The sequence below is a fragment of the Ambystoma mexicanum genome, chromosome 3p (assembly GCF_040938575.1).
Source record: "Ambystoma mexicanum isolate Mex_15411 chromosome 3p, UKY_AmexF1_1, whole genome shotgun sequence".
In the NCBI taxonomy this organism is placed as follows: domain Eukaryota; kingdom Metazoa; phylum Chordata; class Amphibia; order Caudata; family Ambystomatidae; genus Ambystoma; species Ambystoma mexicanum.
This window is the reverse complement of record NC_090925.1, coordinates 979,865,919-979,887,666: the sequence shown is the minus strand read 5'-3', so window position 1 is coordinate 979,887,666 and position 21,748 is coordinate 979,865,919.

Here is a 21,748-nt window from a genome sequence, read left to right as displayed (position 1 = left end):
TCAATATCTTCACTAAACACAAAGTGCACTGGTCTCAGTGGGCCTTGCTGGCCTACAGCGCCAGCGCCTGGCAGTATCTGACACGAGGAGGGGCGGGAATCTGTGCCAAGCATGACAGGGATGGGCCAAGAAGTTGCTGTAGGACTCATGTTTGCCCACTCTTTACTCTCCCCTGGTGAGTATGTGGAGTTGCATATCTACATTGGTGGTGCATAATGCCTGCCAGACGCCGGCAGGTATAGAAGTTCCCTGGTTCCCGCAGTGCTGGGAAAGGTACTATTCTGATCTAATGCCTCATATTCTTCATTCTGCCCTTCTATGGTCTCTACCGTAGCTGGCGATGAGCTCTTGTGCCCCGCTGTCTCACTTTGTGCACCCTCAGAGCAATACATATTCACTGCCACTCATGACAGTGATTGCTGCATGCCATGCTCCCTGCACATGCACCAACCAAGGGCACACGTCCTCCTTCTTTAGCTTTTACCAGGCAATAACAATGGCATTGACTGATCGCTCACTCACTGCAATGCTGGTAATGTTGGCAAATGCAGTTCAGTTTTCTGATGTTCACCACTCGTTTTGTGTTTTAAAATATAGAAATCAGTGTTTTTCTGTATTTTTTCAACAATGAAATTTACCACTCTGTAATTGCAGCCGATAAGATCACATATAACCCTCCCGGCCGTACTCTAAAATTCTTCAGCTGATTTTAGATCTAGGATATTTCTGCATATGCCTTGTTTGAAAACGAATTCAGGTTTTTGTTTTCAATGTAACCCCCTTGACTTTATCGCTTCGCCTACGCCTGTGTCATACATCACTTACTCAGTGTCACCCTTAACCATCGCACACATTACATATCGATTGGAGTTCCCAGTCACTTTGATCCTCTGGAATCCCAATGGAAACATGGTGCATGGGCCGGGCGGCTTATCTCTGCTGCTTTAAGTCACGCCGTGAGAGATCCACAACGGAGCATCATTTGCTTGGCAGAGCCTCATTCTGAAAGACGTGCATAGGAAATGATCAGAAGGTGGTCTCCCCCTTGGAAGCGGCAGGGAGGCAGAGAGGGTTGATGGGTGAAGCACGGACACTAAAATAGCCCTGCGGATGACCTTTCGGTGCCACTGTGCGAGGGCCATACCACTACTAGCAGCGACATGTCTAGGAGCACACACCCCTGATGACGGGGGGCCTCTGAGTGGGAACATGAAACCCCCTAGGACTGAACCATTTCTGAAACCTTGCCTATGACATTGAAGACATACACAGACGCGCCATAGTGTTTTCTTGGTAAGAAAATGCAGGGGATTGCCTGGGTGGGAGTCTGGGAGGAATATTGCTTGTGGGAACAGTCCGGGCTTATTAATGTGCTCTCATGCATGGATGGAATACACCGCTTGGCCTAACTGAATAAGGAAGACAGGGAAGCAATATGCTGGGCATGCACACAGTCCAGAAGTCTAAGGGCCTGGTTACAAAGCATTTTTCAATGGGATTGCACCATTGCAAAACGCTTTTCTAAATCGGGCCCTAAGTGCATTTATGCAAGATGTGTAAAACATGCCAACATACAATGCTTCTGATTAGCACCATAGCTGCACATATAAAAAAAACAAATACATTGCACGCAAGAGGGAAAACACATGTATTATATATCAGTGGGGTAGAATGGGCCTGATTTAGACAAGCCGTTCACAATGGCACAGCCCCAATAAACACGCTTTGCATATCAGGCCTGTGTCCTCTGTGGCATTCATTTACACATGGGTTCCCTCCCCGTGGGCATTCGCGGGGAACTGTGGGTTTCCCCAAGAGGCCGGGAGAGTAAACATGGCAGCTGGACATGCCTGTGCATGTAACAGGTGCACGCACTGCGCAGGGAGTGCTCCCACGAGCATTGCGCTCTTCGCACTGCAGAGAGAGGTATGTCCTGGGATCGTTTTTACAAATTCCAAGCTGGGCCCCTTCCTGCATTTCACTCTGCTCTCACGGGCGCTGAGGATTTCTGCAAAAAGCAAGCCGCCTATTTATATGCCAGCACAGGCAAGACCTCCAGCTCCAGGCAATACGTTTCCCTTCTTTTCAATTGGAAGGTTAGTCCTGGTCGTCATACGCATTTTCATAACTTCTATTAAAAGTGGCGTGAGACGCCTGCAGATCCTGCAATCCTACTTCTGACGTGAGGAGGAATGGCGAGCTGCACACAGCCTGCCCAATCCAAGGAGAGCCCGCGAAGCCCCCAGCTTCTTGCCAGACCATGTCCCAAAGGTTGCACCGCCCTCCATTCACAATTCCATGTACATGTAGTGGGCAATGTAGCGCAACGCATGCACTGTAGGCGCACTGGTACACTCATTAAGACCAACTTGAACCGACTGAATGTAATCTGACGTTCTGCTGCACGTTACGCTGTACGCTGCTGACGCACACTGCAATGCAGGCCTGGCTACAAAAGCCCAAGATGCGCCACACATAATATCATACTACCGGCTTATCGCCAATTCAGTTCATCCATTCACTTTGCACGACCAACCCGGCCTAGTGTTTGGGCCTTTTCCCATGAATGAATGATACACAAGTTATTCCGGCCTTTTCCGTCCGGAAACCTCGCTGTAGCATCACCAGCAGTGCACACAGCAACGGGTGGCATAGACTCGTATTAACAAGACCCCCCATTTGGCGTGTTTGAAGCCTGCTGGCTATTTCAAATGTGTCTTCAAAAATGAAATCTAGCAGTTACATTCCATTAAAACTTTCCGAGACAAGTGCCCTGTCAGTGCACCCACCATAGCTCATCTAGAGCCACAGAAGAGCACAGTACATGCAATGCACAGCAATAGACTTGCAAGTCGGTTCGACCCTTTCTCCTTAGCTGGGCTCTCCATGTTGCATTGTGGTGGGTGCTGCTCTGTGACCGATTGCACCTCTGATGCCCGGCTGCAAGGGCAATTCTGAAAATAAAATGGATCACTGTCTGCAATTCACAAAGCTGCTTCCCGCACATCTGGCCTGGGAAATCGGAAATGTCTACAGCATGTCCACCGGCGCGAAATAAAAGAAGGGCTTGTGTATGTTTGTTGTTATCAAAGAAATACTTTCATGATTATTTTTAACACTTTTGAAATATTGCTTTTTGAAAATTACACCATGAATATCATGTTTATCTCACACAGTGCACACTTGAAGAGCATTTCCACCCCAAGCTCAAGTTTTTGAAATAAAAATTTAAATTGCCTCCTACTCGAGGTTCACATAAGATTTGAGGTGTGTATATTTCAGCCCATGCTTTTGAAAATCAGAGGTACGTTGATTTTTCCGGGAGTAAAAAAATATTTTTAGGCAAATAACACATTTTAATTATACAAACATAGGCATTTTTGTTATAGCATGAATTGCTTGAGCCCGTTAATTAGCATCCACGGAAATATGCTCTTCATGTAACAGGGCCTATTAGGACCAGCTCACCTGACAGGTGAGTGCACTCCTCCTATGTGTAGTGCACGCTGCTGATGCCGTGGCAGTCACCCGTGCATCTGTTAACTCCCTGCTTCTTTTCTAGTGAATGCCTCATTGTAGGGAGTGAAATAGACAGGCTATGCCACTTATCTAGACGGCTGCTCCTACTCAATGATACCATGGGCCTGATTTGCGAATGTGTTTTTCAATGGGAAAACCCCATTGAACAACACATTGTAAATCAGGCCCCATAACTCAACTGCGAAGATTAGTGCTGCTCAATGATTTGGAGTCATTATATTCTGTCCAAATGTGCTAACTTGTTGTTGTTGTTGGTATTAGCAGTTATTTGTTTCAGGTCAATCGGCCAATAAGAATATCCTTTCCATCTTGGGAGGGCTTACAGCACCAAGCAGCCATGCAATTGGCGATCCCTGCACTTTCCATAGCATGTTATTACGCCTCTTGGCTGCACTCTTTTCAGAAGGATGCACCACAGGTCTTTTGGCTGAAACTAGAGCCAAATAACAAGGCTGGTAGGGCTGTGTTACTCTATGGCCAAGAGTCCTACTCCAGGCTTGCAATGTATTGCTTGCAAGGTTCAATCACGCACATATGTGCCCACATCGCCTCACAAGCCGATTATTATTCCACTTATTGACCCTCTAGACAGTGCTTTGGCTTGTAGGTGTCAATGTCTTTAAGTGTCAGTGAAATGACCAGCTTGCATATTGGCATGGAACCAATGTATTCTCGTAGTGAAACTGTTTTAGTCTCCTGTTAGCATTGGCTCTTCTCATCGTGTGCCAATCTACTTGCCACTTCATCGTTGGTTGGAGCACTAGAAGTTCCTGAAACCTCATTCCCAACTTTACAGACACGTTATCATTCCTGTGATGTCTCTGATTGTTCAACAGGCCTGCTGGTTGTTGGGTGTCAAGTGGTATGGTGTTGGGAAATGATGTAAAACAATTCACATATAGGCACTTTGGTTGTATGTACCAGAAGGCCCCTCTCTTGTCAGATTTCGTAAACTGCTTCGCCAATGTTATGAGGCCTGATTTAATAAACTGTTTTCAATGGGACTTTCCCATTTAAAACAGTTTTTTGTAAATCAGGCCTACGGACACGTATCCATTAAATTGGATCAAGATTAGTGGCCTATTCTGCACCCCCGGACACGTATCCATTCAATTGGATTAAGATGGGCGCCCTGCCCTGCACCCACGGACATGTATCCATTAAATTGGATCAAGATTGGTGGCCTACCCTGCACCCACGGACACGTATCCATTAAATTGGATCAAAATTCGTGGGCTGTCCTGCACCCACGGACACGTATCCATTAAATTGGATCGAAATTGGCGGCCTGCCCTGCACCCACGGACACGTATCCATTAAATTGGATCAAGATGGGTGCCCTGTCCTGCACCCATGGACACGTAGCCATTAAATTGGATCAAGATGGGCGCCCCGCCCTGCACCCATGGACACGTAACCATTAAATTGGATCAAGATGGGCGCCCTGCCCTGCACCACAGACACGTACGTATCCATTAAATTATATCAAGATGGGCGCCCTGCCCTGCACCCACGGACTTGTATCCATTAAATTGGATCAAAATGGGTGCCCTGTCCTGCACCTACGGACACGTAACCATTAAATTGGATCAAGATGGGTGCCCTGCCCTGCACCACAGACACGTACGTATGCATTAAATTATATCAAGATGGGCGCCCTGCCCTGCACCCACGGACTTGTATCCATTAAATTGGATCAAAATGGGTGCCCTGTCCTGCACCTACGGACACGTATCCATTAAATTGGATCAAGATGAGCAGCCTGCCCTGCACCCACGGACACGTATCCATTAAATTGGATCAAGATTGGTGGCCTACCCTGCATCTGTAAGACCTGCAGGCACTCTTTATTTTTCATTCGTGCTGGTGAGATAAGCGGTCTGATTTATTAATGGCATCTGTCACAGGGCAGGAACACAATCTCTGCTTCCCATCATTTCCAAACGGAGGGCCTGATTTCCCAAAAGTTTTCCAATGGGGTTGCGCCTTTGTAAAGCATTTTTCTAAATCAGCCCCTCCGTCTCTATCCTTGCATACCTGTTTAGCCTTGGGCATGGGACCCGAGTCAGCGGTCTTCGTCTAATGGGATTATGTTTTCTAAAGTTGTGTACCCACATACAGGCAAGTAATACTAGACTGGCGCCACTGTGCGTTTGGCTTGCAAATCACCATATATATCTATTTAGAAAATGACGTCGATATTATTTTTTGTAAGCATTTCATTGGTGACGACACTTTTCAGTACCGCGGATATATTCATTCTGAAGCGACCATGTCCGTGAAGCTAGCGCAAACAGTGACCGGATCAGAGTACTTACACTTAAGCAGTGGAGCCTCAGAGACACACAGAACAGGCAATTGATAGCAGGACAATTAACTAGTGTTTGCCAAGGCCTAGATATATATAACATTACATTAATAACCATTCATCAGCTAAAAAGGAGGCTTCATCATTAGAAAGAGTGACTTTCAGAGAGAACTAAGTAGATGCAACACCAGGTGGATTACTTCATCACTATAAGGCTTGCATTATCACTCGGCCATATTTGCAAATGATTGCACACGTATCAAACAATGTTTATAAGGACCAAGACAATTTGATGAACAGCATTTTCTTTTCCAAATCAAACACATGCACACTTTTAATGGCGGGAATTGGACATGTTTTGATGAAGCTAAAAGCGTTATTGACAGAAGATTGTGTTTGCGATGATGTGGCAGCTCTGCTGCGGTTCAAATCTCCCAGCGCGAGGACAGGGAAAGTGCATTGCTATTAGCCATCTGTTTAGTGGTCACAAAATATAATTTCAAATGCAAATCGGGGTATGCATGCTTTTTTAGTTAAAATCACTGACACATTTGAAATTCATTGGTATTCTTTTTAGTTGTTTGACTCTGAAAGATGAGAAATTCTGGATCCCTAAATCTCTCACTTCCAGTGGTATTTCTCTCCCCCCCATCATGCAAGCGAGAACTGCCGCTTTCTCTGATTTCCTGGCGATGTGAGTATACAAAGCAAGTCAGTGTCCATTAGCCTCCATCTATCGCCTCTCTCCCACAACAGCATTGCCCATGGAGTTCTTTTATTGTCTGCCTCTGGAATCTTCTGCAACACGTGAATCATGTATCTTGTTAGGCTGCTGAAATACACGTGCCTAAGATTTGGAATATTCACCTTTAGACACCATTGTCAAATCGTTCTCTAAGTGCTCTCTAAATCTATGCACTGCTCCAATGCCTGGTTTCTTGGAGTGGTCACAAGACTTCCGTACACCCTAAGAATGGCCAGGCATTTCTGCTGCCCACTGAAGCAAGACATGACATGGACCCACCTCGGACTGAATGACCCTCTAGGCCATGATGTCATGTTGTCCTTCATGCTCGTCATCCACCACTCCATCTGTTGGTCGATATGCCCACTCCAAAGCTGACCTCCTATGTGCTGCCAACGTGCCCCTGCGCATCATTCCTTGCACCCAGAGGCTACATACAAATATAGGCTGAACCGTTAGGATTCGTTTAGTTGCTTTGAACTGTCCTTGCAGACAGCGAGCATTTCACCACTATTGTGATCCTAGTTGTGTGAAAGCTACTGTTGGATTTTCCCTGCAGAAGGATCTCCTCCTGAATGCCAGTGTATGCCAGGAGTCCAAAGAGGGCAGAATTGCAAAAGCCACCATTGGCAGGTCTGTACAGATTCATTCTGTTTCTGCCTAACGTTTAAAAGCGTGCACACAAATGCATTGTGGGTTTCTTACACTGAACTGAATAGAGAGAGACTGGTGAAGATATGATATGACATGATATGGCATTTATGTCGCGCCTATACACAAGTGTTTCAAGACATTACATTTCATTAGCTAATGTTGAAGGGAAATACTTGAAATCTGTTCAGCTCTGCAGTCCTGCTCATAGTAGGCCCATGCTAATATACTGGTGTATAAAAAAAATAAAAGAAAACATGTTATAATGTCTACTCTGTAAAGCAGCTCAGTGAGCAATTCACATGAAGCAATTACAATAAGAATCACACGGGGGGAGTGTAGGGGGAGAAGGAAAATCTGCTCGAGCACATTTAGAAAGCAAGGACACCAGTTAGTGACATCCTAACAATCAGGTGACGTTTAAGTGGGCATCCATTTTAGGAAGCCAGGCGATGACAGTTAATAAACAGGGAAAGGGGAATGGGTATCTTGCAACAGGGATATGGTGAACTCTAGAAAGCAGTGCACTGCACATAACCCCTGGCCAGTGGTCGAAGTGCATGAAAGGAAGTAGTGGAACTATGTTCCCTGCTGGCATGCCTCGCGCCCCACAAACCCCATCACCACGCCCCCACACACAACAGAAACCCCCAAACACATGCGCCTGCTGTTTAAGGGAACGTTCAGTGCAGCGCACTGACATGCACGTTTCCACTGCTTCCTACACTTTTATTTTAAAAACAAAACCATTCCGGAACGGATTGTTTTAAAGATAAAATTATAGGAAAAGTAAAAATTAAAAGTAGAAGAGCACCTCTCCCAACCGCTCCCACCCACTTCGACCACTGCCCCTTGCCCTCTGAGGGATTTATGTGATCACTGCGACCACACATAATTGCGACGGCCAAAAATGCACAATTAAACCCCCTTTACACCACATACATGTTTGGGGGAGGGCCCCGCAGCCCTCCCATATTACTATAATATCCCATACCCCCCACATATATACATGTGGTGTACAGGGGGTGTTTAAAAAAAAAAGTTTGCAATTTCGGCGAGTTGTGAGGGCGACATTTTGGGTCATTTTCTCTGAGAGAACAGATGCATCAGCCAGTTTCCACATTTTCTGACATGTAGTCTGATTTCAAACAAGGGACATTTAAGCCACGAATGCAAATCTAATTCGCACTGGGGCCACAGAATCACCCTTTGTGCCCCAGGAAACGACAGACATCCACACAAGAAGCAACATTGGCTGCAATTTCTCATCGTACCTCTTTAAGCCGGTTTGGCGTGGGGGGAAGCCGTCGGGCATTCATTTTACTATTACCACCGTCACTAGAACAATGTTACACGGCAGAGAGACCGCTTAATGCTGCCATTGCCTTCTGCTATATAGCACGACCAGTATTGACATGCAAGAAGGTCACATTCCTGTGTTAATTTGATCCCCTGCTCGTGTCCTCTCTCCACCTCAGTGAGGCACTCCAAGACCCACCGTAGAAAAACCTACAATACCTACACACAAAAAAACAACAAAGCAGCTCTATAGACACACGTCAATGGTTGCACACTACGATTGGGATCTTTGTAGCTGTTGGCTGCTGTTCTGCACAGTAGATTAATGCGCATTACAAGCGTGGATTGGGTAGATGTGTGAGAAGTAGCTCAAGCTTGCAAGATAACTGATCCCAGATGCTTTAAAGGGTTTACAGTTTTTACATTGGCCAAGTGCCCGGTTTGCTCCAGCAGGCGGGTGGGTTTCAGTGATTGACAAGACAAGGTCACTGGATCGCTTCTGGATTACTGGTGTCAGGCCTCATAGACGATAACCCATCTCCTCGTTCCCATAGATTTGATGTGAGCGCGCCCATATGGAAAAGTGTAAACACGTATTCTCTCACAGGATCCAGTGTTGGAACAGGAAGCTAGATGCGTATGCTAATGGGGTTGCACTGAATTCCAGTTGCAGCTTTCTATATCAGAACCCACAAGCATTTCACCATAGAGAGGTGTGCCAGGAATCTGGCCAATGACGGCCTGTTTGCTGCAGCTTCAGCACGCAATTCGTCCTGCGACACTAGCAGTGGAAACGTATACACCTAGTGCTCAGATAGCTTACTCTGCTCACTACATTTAATACCAATCTTCGACTTAGCAGGCATATCTTTTTTTTCGAAACCTGTTTGATGAAAAATGGCGGACGTTTATATTACAAGAAGTGATTGCATAACTAGCGACAGTAATACTGGAATTCACTGCAGGCTCACTGGTGCACTAATAATTCTACATTCAATAACCATGTTTGAGTAAGAGGTAGCGCCAGGCCTGTGTAGCGCTAACACAACTCCTTGAAGCTGCCAGCTAGAGACCCATTCCTCTCTGCTCCGAGGTATTTCCATCCCGGTTTTTGCAGATGCCACTGCTGCTGTGTCGTTAAGTAGTCCATCTTCAGCCTGCCTTGCTTTGAGAATACCCTTCTGTTATTCCTAGTCACCAACTCCTCAATAGGTCGAACAACATGGTTCCTTGTTTAATAATTGTCCATCTTAAGTCTCGAATGCAAACAATGTAATCCCCCTCATGGGAATTTTTCAAAAGGTTTCGCTTCTTTCTATGTTATTTTAAAATCAAACTGATTTTTGTAAAATAGAACTTTTACTATTTGTCAATTTTTCATTTCTACTTTTCAGCTGTAGACACGGAATTAGGAAATGTTATGCCATATTGTGGTATAGTAGCTGACCCACTTCGCTAGACTTGGCTATATGCAGTATTATTACTTTAACATTTCTACCAGCATGAGTCGATTGCTCAGACATTAGGGCAGTGGGCTGCACATTCTTTTGGCCTGGGCCTCCCCTGAGAAAAATGTGGGCAGACCGGGCCCCCCAAAAAATTCCAAATGGTCAGTAAGTCCAAATGGCTATGAACTATCGCACACCGTCACAGCACTGTATTTCCACTCAAGTGTCTGGGCTCCCCATCTGCTCCCATCACAATCTCTAGGCTCTCTCATCCCTCTCCTAGCCCAGCCCATGTGCTCCCGCACCCCACCACAGACCCTGGGATCTCCCCACCCTGCTACTACAAATGTCCCTGCGCTCTCCCCACCCTGCTCCCACCACTGTGCCATGGCTCCACCCCATCCTGCTCTCACCACAGTGCCTGGGCCCCGCCCCATCCCACTCCCAGCATAGTCGCAGGGCCAGTGGCGGGTGGTGAATTTTTTAAGTTGAGGGGCATAAATATTTCTCACAGATATGCCATAGCAACCGAGCATAGCGAGGGAGCCCAAGCCAATCAAGGAGGGGTTGGGGGGAGGGGTGGGTCTCCCCCGGGATTAAAAAAAAATAGTATGTTAAAATGTTGCATTTTAGAGCATACTTTAAAACAAACATTGGGTAAAAAGCCAAATAATTTGCAATAGGGTCACAGGGGGCAGGTATGGTATTTTGTACTGGACATCTATGATAGATGTCCAGTACAAAGATGCCATCCCTGTCCCCTGGGCCTCACAGCGCCTAACATGCTTACGTGTGTATGCGAGGCACTGGGGGCTCAGGGGGCAGGCATGGTATTTTTTACTGGACATTTATGATAGAGGTCCAGTAAACAAATACCATCCCTGTCTCCTGGGCTCCACAGCCAGGAAGGAGAGCTGATTTTGGCAAGCTGGTAGGGGGATTGTGCAAGAAAGGCATTTTAAAGTGCCTTTGTTGAACAACCCCCCCCCCCCACTTGCCAAAACCAGCTCCACGGACTAACACAAGCACTCACACACCATTCAAACATGAATCAATTTATCATTCACACAAGCACCCATCATCATACACTCACTCATAACACAAGCATACGCGCATCCAACCCATAAATACATAAAAAATAAGTGAACATAAACGTACCTTCTGCCCCAGTCCTGAAGTTTTCTGTGACAATATATTATGCAGCACCAGCAAGTCAGGGATCTCTTGCCCTACAAATGAAGGTGGCGTACAATGAAACGTTTTTTATTATTACACAGAATTCTTTTTGAGGAAGCCTCCAACCCGTCTCACACCCAACCTCCATCAACACCCCTTTTTCCAATAGACCAGGAACCAGGCCGTTGTGTTGTCAATGAATAATTTATTAATTGATTATTTTAATGTCTAATCAGAACAAAGAGATGACAGCAGCCTCTAATGTTGTGGCAACACAATGCACAGACTTTTCGAAAATAACCAGATTAAGAGATATTGTGATGCAACTCCGATTTTGTTTTATGAACAGCGATACCAAACAATTCCACTCAAATGATTGCAGGAAGGTTAAGCACTCCCCCCCCTGTGACAATGGAAAAATGGGTTTTCAATGATTTAATACTACTTCTATAAAATAGCACACAAGGGTACTTCGGGCTTCTTAAACTAGGAGACCAATAGGGCTTTGAAACAGACTAGATAGCACACATAGGAAGTCCGATTTCTACACAGGCAACACATAAGAAAGAAAAAATAAATAAAAATAAATGGAATGCAATTAAAAATCAGTGATCAGGGTACAGTAGGGGAAGAGATATAAACTCGATTAAACAGGTTTAAACAGGTAAAGTGCAATTTTTAGGAAAAGGGGAATCACGCCAATTTCTTCTAGGGTTGTGAAGCGCTGGCAAGCTATGAGCAATGAAAAAAAAGGAAATGCAATTCAAAATCAGTGCCCACAATATGATAGGGAAAGGGGAAAACTCTAGGAAAAATGCCTTTTAAAGGATGAAAATACATTTTTAGAAAAACGAAAATGGGAATCACATTAGTTTAGAAGGGCTGTAAATGACACACACTCTTTCACCAATGAGAAAGGCGCATAGTAATCACGGTTTTCAGTGAAAATGACACGGGCAACTAACAGGTAGAATTTGGCCGAAGGGATTACTCACAATGGGAACAACGGTTTGGGTTCAATATGACAGATGCAAATGGGGATTTATTTTTAAACACTTTTTAACACATAGAAAAATAGTTTTTTCTGCACTTAATGATATGACAGGTTATTTAAAATGAACAGGCTTTTGGGGAAGTATTTATATTTATAATGACTCTCAAGACACAGGAAAGGGAGAAGTCGTTTTGAATGCTACCTTTCCCTATTCCGTGAAGTAACGTGGGAATTAATTGATTTAATACGCCAAATACGCTAGGGATCCACACCAACACAGGAAATTCTTAAATGGGAAATGGTGAAATACATGGACATACAATGGATACTTCCACAGGAAAATAACTTAACTATGCAGACATACAAATGACTTTTCAGATGGAAAAGGTCTATAATCAAAAGGCAAACAAAGGATGATTTGTTCCATAGAATAAATGATGTAAATGCACAGGTGAACAGAGTTACCACAATGCACAGACAAATAAAATACTTTTCAATGGAAAAATGACTACATTTCACAAACAGATACGATAGGGGATTTTTCCCATGGGGAATCTCTAAGGCAGTGCTTAAGAAGATAGGGCTTGTTTAATCTATGGTTGGGGAGGTCTACACTTACGAGAGAAAAGAGCATTATGGTCATCAAGGGGTGCCAGGACTTCACTGCAGAACCATCAAGGGGGCAGTCAAGGCCTCTCTTTGTCCTCCAAATCAGCTACACCAATTCCCTGCTTCACTCTGGGACTACGCCCAATTCTCCAAGGGTAACTCCAGATTTTAGTCAGCTGCACACCTCAGAATTTGTAGGGAGAACCCTCATTTGAGGTGGAGTAACCTATTTATAATTCAACGGACATCACTGATATGTCGCCTTTCTTGCACAACTGATAGGGCAGTGGTCAATGGTTCACTCACTCTCTGACAGCTGTTAGGTCCAGAGCATGGGGGAGTGATTTGAGAAACCATATGAGGATACCCCATCAATCATATGATAGAGTCAGAGGGTTGGATTTGGCTTCTGTACCTGGAAATCTCAGTTTTTAATAAATGCCCTTTCACATCAGATTATGCCACATATGCCAGCATATTCAGACACTACATTTGTTTGTGAATCAAATGGTCCAACCTAGGAGTTTGTAGGTTGTTCTATGGCAGTGTCACAGTTTTTCTCTGTTTATGACCACACTATATTACTGAGAAAACGGGCATTCGATGGGTGGAATACCTATCACCTGTTACACATTTTCTAAAATGTTTATGATTGTCATATTTATGCAGTGGACACCCATTTTCTTATAACTTGTGATAGGTTGGCCCACCAGAAGCAGCTCACTGACAGCTTTTCATAAATCTGAACACGAATAGTGTATGATTAATACTTCCCAAGTTATCCCTAAAATAGCATATCTCCTATTGTGTAAAATGGGTGTAAAGCACCGTCTTCACTCTGCCCCCTTCCATGGCAGAGATCTGGTTTTTAGCTCTGACGTCAAGAAAGACCCTTTTGTTTAGGTTAGCCTACAGCTTCAAAGGCTAATGTCCCTGTTTACGACGGCCTGAGTGCTTTTGGTCATAAAACTTTGGGATCCAGAGAATTCCTCAGCTCATTCCCTTGGCAACATAGCTTTGAAATCCAGTTTCACCTGTGTGGGGTTTCACAACCGGGAATTTAAACTTACTGGCAATGAATTCCTCTTCCCTTGCTTCAACTGAAATTGCCTTTTTAGCTTGCATTTTATTTTGACATAAACTCTCGAAATGCACTCCATTAATGATTAAAATATCACTGCAACAATGTTCCCTGCATACAATGGTTACATGTGGGCAACACAATTACACTTTTCTAGAGGCACATCTGGTTTTACAAAGTGTTACTTAAGACAAAATTGAAATGTCTTTTGTGGTCCCATCTGTGGAAAAAAACATTCATTTGATTGCAGCTTTTTAACCAGGATCAGACTCCCAACATGACAGGAACCAAACTCTTATGTTGAAAGTTTTACACACAAATATACACGCTGGATGCCACAGTTTCTGCCAATATGGTCCCATCTTTTCCAGACCTTTTCCCAAAGTTTTCTGAGGTCTTTCCCTCACGTGTGCCAAGGAACATTTTCTGGCATCTCCCAGCTTAGATGCCTAAATTTGTTCCTTTTTGTTTGTGATGGGCCTCATTTTGCACATTACTCCGGTGCAGGCCTTTTCCTGAGGGGCATGCCCCCCCTCTGACTTAGGCCTTTCGTTGTGGTATTCAGGGTTATTGCCCCCCACATTCCTCCCCAGCACTCCACCTCCTGCATCATGAACAAGAATCGAGAAGCAGGAGTTTTCTGGTTCCTACATGCAGTGGTCCGAGTGTGGGTGCTGAAACGTCCTGCTCCAGCTCCTACTGTATGTGCCAGGAGGCATAGGAGCTCCCCCTCGCACATATAAACATGCAGTTCCCCAGCTGGCATTTCCAATGAGCTATGCAAGGCAGGCAAAGCAAAGCACCCACCAGACTTGCATGGCTGATTGAGCCATTTGCAGATGGGGAACTGAACTGCCAGATGGAGACAGTGTTTCCCTTTGACAGTTCAGCCAGCCCAGCAGCACTCCCTCAGCTGGAAAAAGCAGCTTAGGGAGCATGCACAATTTCACTGGGCTGGCTCCTCAGCTCCTACATAATGGGTGAAGTGGCCACTGGAGCAACACCCAATCACCCATTATGGATGGGCTACACCTGCCCAGGCCTCCCCCTTGCCCTGCTTTTTCATGGATAAGTGTGTGATCCCTGCACCACCGATAATATCGACTTTCAAAATGCTGACTTCCATTACGGTGCGGTGCAGTGATCACATAGATCACTGTGCCCTGCATCCCCCTATCCTCCTCCCCCATACCCACGTACCTTTTGGGCAGCACACATTTATGTGTGCCACCATCTCTCCTCTATCCCTGCAGCTTCACGTGCGTGGGTCAGAACTGGTGCAGCAGGGTTCATTATTCTTTTTACTTTTTTTTCTTTATTGTCCCCCGCTACCATCTAATTTTTTGATTTAATTTAATTGATTATTATAACACGCTTAATACCCAGAGGTTTGTAATCACAGACCTGGGGATCGAGCCTGAGTTGCTCTACATCATCTTGCTTCCAAGACTAGCGTGTTGCCCCTGAACTATCCTCCTGGTGACCAGCTTCTAATGGAAGCGGGGGTCACCCCCACAACTCCTGACTTACATTGCACTGACTAAGGGGAGCGGGGGACACCCCCGCATCCTCCACTCTTCTTAGTCGCATAATGATAGTCAGGATTTTTGTTCTGTGCAAGAGCGGAGTATTTGTAATGTTGCCACAATTGTGGTATCAACGTACTGGACCGTAAGGGTGGTCAGGACCCAAATCTTCCCTTTAATAACGTGTCTTCACAATGGGATTTGGGCAATTTTATTCATAATGGTTTCACCTAAAGAAAGAGTTTTTAGGAAAACTTCTATTGTTCTGTCATAAAAAGCTGTCCTCAAAACGAAATAACATTAACTTTATTCAGTTTCATTTGAGGGCAGGTTTTTCAGTTTAAAAAGACCCCCACTCATCCTTGATGGATATGTCTTCTGGGAGGTGGGAATACTTGGTATAACTAGGACCTACATTCCTCACGTCTGCTTATTTTCCATTTAGTTTTTTCTTTTTTTCTTGATGTTGATAGTCTAACGAAGTTTTTCTGTGTTTCTGTGTATATGATACACAGTGATGATCCTAGATCAATCCTTAGCTTCTTTAAGGTAGATCACACTGTACTCTGACATATTGCGTTCAGATGTGCCGATGCAGTATTATGGTAATTATGTGGTGACATTTTGGTACGTTCAGGCTGAGACTGGACTATAGGGCACCGGGTTAATGCCTGAACCAAAAACACAAAATGCTAGCGTTGGCCAGTTTATTTGGGGCAAAGTGGGCCACTTTTTTGTCCCATGTGGGCCAATTTGATAAGTTACTTCACCATTCAGCTAGTAGTTTTGACCCGTGCTACTGAATAAATATTCTTTAAAATGCACAATTTGCATCACATTTTATCAAAAACCTCCCCCTTGCGTACTACTCAAAAAGTCTGTCACAAAAGGAATGAATTGCCATTTGCAACTGTGGGCCACTTTGTCAATGGTGCTCGAGACACCTTTATGCCCCAGTCCGACCCTGAATACGGTTCCCTTTTTCATTCCTCCCTTGAAAAATGATGATGTATTTTTTTTTTGCATTTCAGGCTGGGGTCTGCGCCCCGGGGGTGGGGGTGGGGCATGCCCCACACCTTGGAGGTTATCTGCACGATGTGCGTCTGATTGGCAAACATTTGCCCCGAAGCACATCAGAGAGGCCTGAGGAGCATCTTTGATTTGCTCTGGCTACCCTGTACCTAATTCACAAAGCCAAAATCTGGAACACATGTGGCATCATGGTCAGATTTACTCCAGCTGCAGGCTTTATGACTGAGGTATCAGGTAGCAAGTAGGTGCACCTGTGATTTGCTCGAGTGTGAATCTTTGTCAATAATGCCCCTTAGGTCCAAACATGTTTTATCTATAAATGGTGTACAGGTAGTATAGTTTAAATGCCCCATTTTTGTAAATACACTGTCACCTCATTTGAAAGGTGACCTGGTATTTACAAGGGGCTCTGCTGAAGCGCAAATTATGTGCTGGCCGGCCACTTTGCAATCAGTACTGTAATGTATTGCAGGCTCCCAGCACCTACATTAAAGGGCACGTCATTGTGAAATGTCAATGATATCCTTGTTTGAGGGACAGAAAAGCAAGTTAGACAGCAGCGGTTTATACCGCTGCCGTTCCAACTAAACATTTTTGCAAGACAAGGTCAGGAATTACGGCGTGATGCATTTTGCATCCTCCTGCTCCTGTTCCAAGCAGCAACAAGGGCGTGGTTCATTGTGACGGCGCATTTTAAAGCGTTTCCAATTCGTGAATACGAATGTGCGTCAGAACCTGCAGACCTACCGCTGAGTTACCCAAATACCTAAAGGTTCGATAAAGGGCATCAATGCCCTTCATCTTTTTTTCCCTCACATCTCATCATTTATGGCAAAAAACAGAGAATTTCGCCACTTGCTTTTTTTGTGCGTCTGGGGGATGTGATAGGTGTATATACTGAGACAATATGCCCCAAGGTGGTGGGCCCACCGTGTGGCCCAAGCAAAGCGAGGATACCTTAAGGAGGGTGGCGAACTGTTACCCACAGGTGGGCCCAGCCACCGATGGGCATTTCGCCATTAGCACCCGTGTAGCAAGCTACGCGAGTGCTAATGTTTTTTTTTTAATGGAAAGTATTTTCTTTGGTGCACGGGATGCCTCGTAGTGTCCTGTTCACGTAGAGAAAATACTCTACCAACATGGCCGCCATGGATAAGGAACTTGGGGTGGCTTGTGAAGCCCCTCGTCCATTTACATGGTGGCCAGAGCGGGGACAGGAGCAGCAGCAGCTGTGGTGGTGGGACTCGTCGCTGCAGCTAAGAGGTAAGTGCGTTTGGTGAGAGGTATTAAAAAACAGAGTTGGATGAGGGGAAGATGGCTGGCTAGGGAGCTGGCCATCAGGTGGCATACAATGCTGGCTTTCACTGGTAGTGTCAGCCCGCATTCCTAATCATCGTATTGGCTGGGTCCCCCGCCCAGGTTACTAATGCGCATTCCAGATTGACAATGGGAAGCAGTCTGGAATGTGCTCCTCCTGGAGCACAATGGCCTTGTCTGCCCAGATTGCATTTGTTTGGCCTGCTCTTTTCACATACACGTGTGCCTAGCTTTCAAAGCCGAATAGTATTAAATAGTTTTTACAGTGTTGGTCCAAAATTAGGACACAGATATAAAAGCAGCACTGGCCCCAGAATACACCCAACACAGTGAACACGTCCCTGCGATTAATGACACCATAACTTGTGCTCCCCTGAGTGACATGAACCAACCTGCACAAATGACTCACCTGGCTCCCATCCAAATAATTTCTCCCTAAATTACTTTCTGAGCTTGCCTAGACATGCAGTGTGTGAAATAAAAACAACTGGACAGCTTTAAGGTTTCCCGTATGGAACAAGGTAACGTCACATCTATGGTCTACGCAGTGGTACCAAAGGGTGAGGTAGCCCCCCTTGCTCTGCCCTCGATGTTTATGAGCTTTGCCCTCCAGAGTGGGGAGGTTCCCCTGTGACAAACTCTGCTCAGTAATGTGGATGGCACACTGCAACAGAGTCAGATGCACAGTGGCTGGGTTAGCCCCCCTGGAAGACAAGGGTACTGGCTGGGACAACTCTGAGCTATGCTCTCTGAAAAGGCCTGGGCAGGGCTTGGAAAACCGCCTCACCTGCTCGCAAAGGCATGCAGTAATAGAATAAAACAAGACCTTGGCCAGTGAATTCTGCATGAAACTGTGAAACTTGATAACCATTATTTACAGTCGAGCAGTGCCCTATGCGTGCCTGGGGTGTGCCCCGCCCTAATGCGTTTAGCGATTGCCTGCCCTGCTGAGGTCCATGCAGCCTCCGCCCTGCGCCACAAAATGACCTGGGCATTCACTCCTGGGACCACACAGAGGGGACCCTTCTGTCCCAGGAGGCCAGGTGGCTTATTGGAAGAGCTATCTGGTGCCATGGCCTGAGCTCCATGATGCCTAGGGGTGCTTCCCCCTCCATAAAAGATGGTTCGAGCGTTTCCCTGGTCAGCAGTGGACCTGGGGCATCCTGCCAGGGTGCCTGTCCCTCCCTGAAGGGAAAAGATAAAATGCACCCTTGCCAGAGTACCATTGATGTCTTACCTCATCCCGACTGTTGTGCACCTGGCTCGCATATGGGTCTCCTGCAGCCCCTGCTCAGCGGTTCCTGCTGGCCCTTGGCCAAGGGGCCCAATGTTAGGGATATTCATTCAGCAACCATTGATACAGGGAACACTTTCTCTGCTCAATTAAACATGCCACATTAACATTCCTATGATATGATTCACTCTAGCCTTGTCTATGACTCATATAGAGCCACACAGATCCCTCCCCCTGTGCCACAAATAAGCCAAGAATTAAGCTGGTGTACCGGAAGAATATATATTTATTAAAGAATAAGAACATTAATATTGATCAAGCCACCTCACTCCGTGGCTCAAATGTTTTTTTTCTTGATCATTATGTTTTATTTAACACAAATTAAAAGCACTAGTTGGTTCGGGATTCACAGACACAGATACACAGACAGTTTTTAACCCTACAACAGGCACAGACAAAACACTTTGTCTGGGGTTCACTTTTCATAACATGTAGCACCTTCAAACATGGCACGATCATTAGCTTGACACTCGATGGCATAGGGAATTTAATTCAATAACATGCAATACTTGCATGCATGTAAAATAATGTCCTATATGCAGCACTCTTTATTTATCATCTCCCTGCATGATTGTCAAAGCTAGCAATGTGACAGCACAACAGAACTTCAAACAAAAGGGCACATTTATCACATATGGAACTTTTCATCCTTTGCCCCTATGCCATACATAATCTCTCTCTATCAGGAGTAACTCTCTCAATCTCTGTAGAGAGTGAGCCTTTTGACTTGGGACTTCACTCAGCATGACACTTCTCTGTCCCAGCACCAATAAGCCCTGCCATTCAGTATATTTATCTTAGATGTCATGGGTAGTAGTCCTTGAAGTGCACAGTGGTGGTGCGAGTTATGATTGCTTAGCTTACCATAACTGGTGAATTTCTGGGGGTTTTCAGTTTTACTAGTAACCACAATATGGATAGGTTCTTATTAGTGCAACGTAACTATAATGTCCCTTTAAAAAAGCTTTTGCACTGAATTTGATAGCTTTTTATTAGGCCAACTGAACGAACCATAACGTCACTTTAACAATGTTTTTTCACTGAATTTGATAGGGTACCTTAACCATAATGTTCCTTTAACATCGTTTTTTCAGTGAATTTCATGGGTTTTTAGTAGCGCAACTTAACCATAACGTCCCTTTTACAGTGTTTTTTCATTGAATTTCATAGGCTTTAACCAGGATACCCTTAGTTTGTATAGATGTACCATACAACATACTGAACCCGCTGACTCCATGTTAAAGGAATAGTGCGCTCAGAAATATTATTGGCTAAAACGATGGTCAATAGTCTAAAACATAGTTTAAACATATTTTGAATGAAAGTTCCTATGTAAACACTTTGAGCAAACGAGGCTCAAAGCGTTTACATGGAAGCATTCATTTTGCCATTTCAGGCAGCCTCCTCAGCTCTGCTCTGGTGGCATTAAACAATCAGAAAAAAACCCTACTGCAAGCTTTTGCTTACTGCAGCCAGAGTAGAGCTGAGGAGGCTGCCTTCACTTTCATTTTACGTTGTCCATGCTCCCCAAGCCCAGTGAAGCACAGAAAACATAAAATGAATGCAAAAAGTCAAGGCATGTCAATTAAAATAACAACGTTGTTGTATTTGTAAATACTGCAGCATTTAAAAATACAACAACGTTGTATTTCTCACTGTGGTAGCTTTAGCTTGGAGTCTCCTGGACTCCCCCAGGGTTGGGGGAGCACAGGAGACTCCATGCGAAAGCCGCCACAGTGAGAAGCACTGTGGCATTTCAAAAATCACCCGCATAGTGTTTCTGCCTGCAGCGGCTTTCACTTTGGGTCTCCCAGGCTCCCCCGAGGGAGCCAGAGAGATCCAAAGTGAAAGCTGCTGCAAGAAGCACTCCAGCATGGAAACACAATTGTGTTGTGTTTCTGCATGCAGCGGCTTTCACTTTGGGGCTCTCAGGCTCCCACGAGGGAGCCAGAGAGATCCAAAGTGAAAGCTGCTGCAGGCAGAAACACAGCGGCATGGAAACACAACTGTGTTGTGTTTCTGCCTGCCTTGGCAATCACCTTGGGTCTCCCGGGCTCCTCTGGAGCCCGGGAGACCCAAGGTAATTGCCAAGGCAGGCAGAAACACAACGTGGTTGTGTTTCAAAAACGCTGTGGTTTTTCTTTCTAAGTTTCTCAGGCTTCTCCAGCTCAGAGGAGCGCGAGAAACTTAGAAAGAAAACCGCAGAGTTTTTCAATACAACAACGTTGTATTTATGATTGCGGTAGCTTCAGCTTGGAGCATAGGGTGCTCCAAGCTGAAGCTACCGCAAACATAAATACAACGTTTTAAAAGCTGCAGTTTTCTTTCAACGTTTTCTGGGGTCTTCCGGCCCAGAAAACTTAGAAAAAAAACCCACAGCTAGTGCTTATTTAAAAAAAAGAAATAAGCACTTACCGAGATGCAGCTTTCCTGCCTGCAGTCTCTGGTCTCCGTCCTCTGGCCCCAATGAAGTAAAAGCCACCCAGTGGTAGCTTTTGTTTATTACAGCTGGCTGGCTTTTGCTTCATTAGTGCCACAAAAGGGCAAGCACAGGAGGCATCCATTTCACAAAATGGATGCCTCCTAGTGCTTCCCATTTTTAAGTTTGAGCTTCATTTGCTCAATACTTTACACAGGGACTTTTTTTAAACATATTTTTTAGATATATCTTTGATTATTGGCCATCTTTTTAGCCAATAATATTTCTGAGCGCACGAGTCCTCTAATG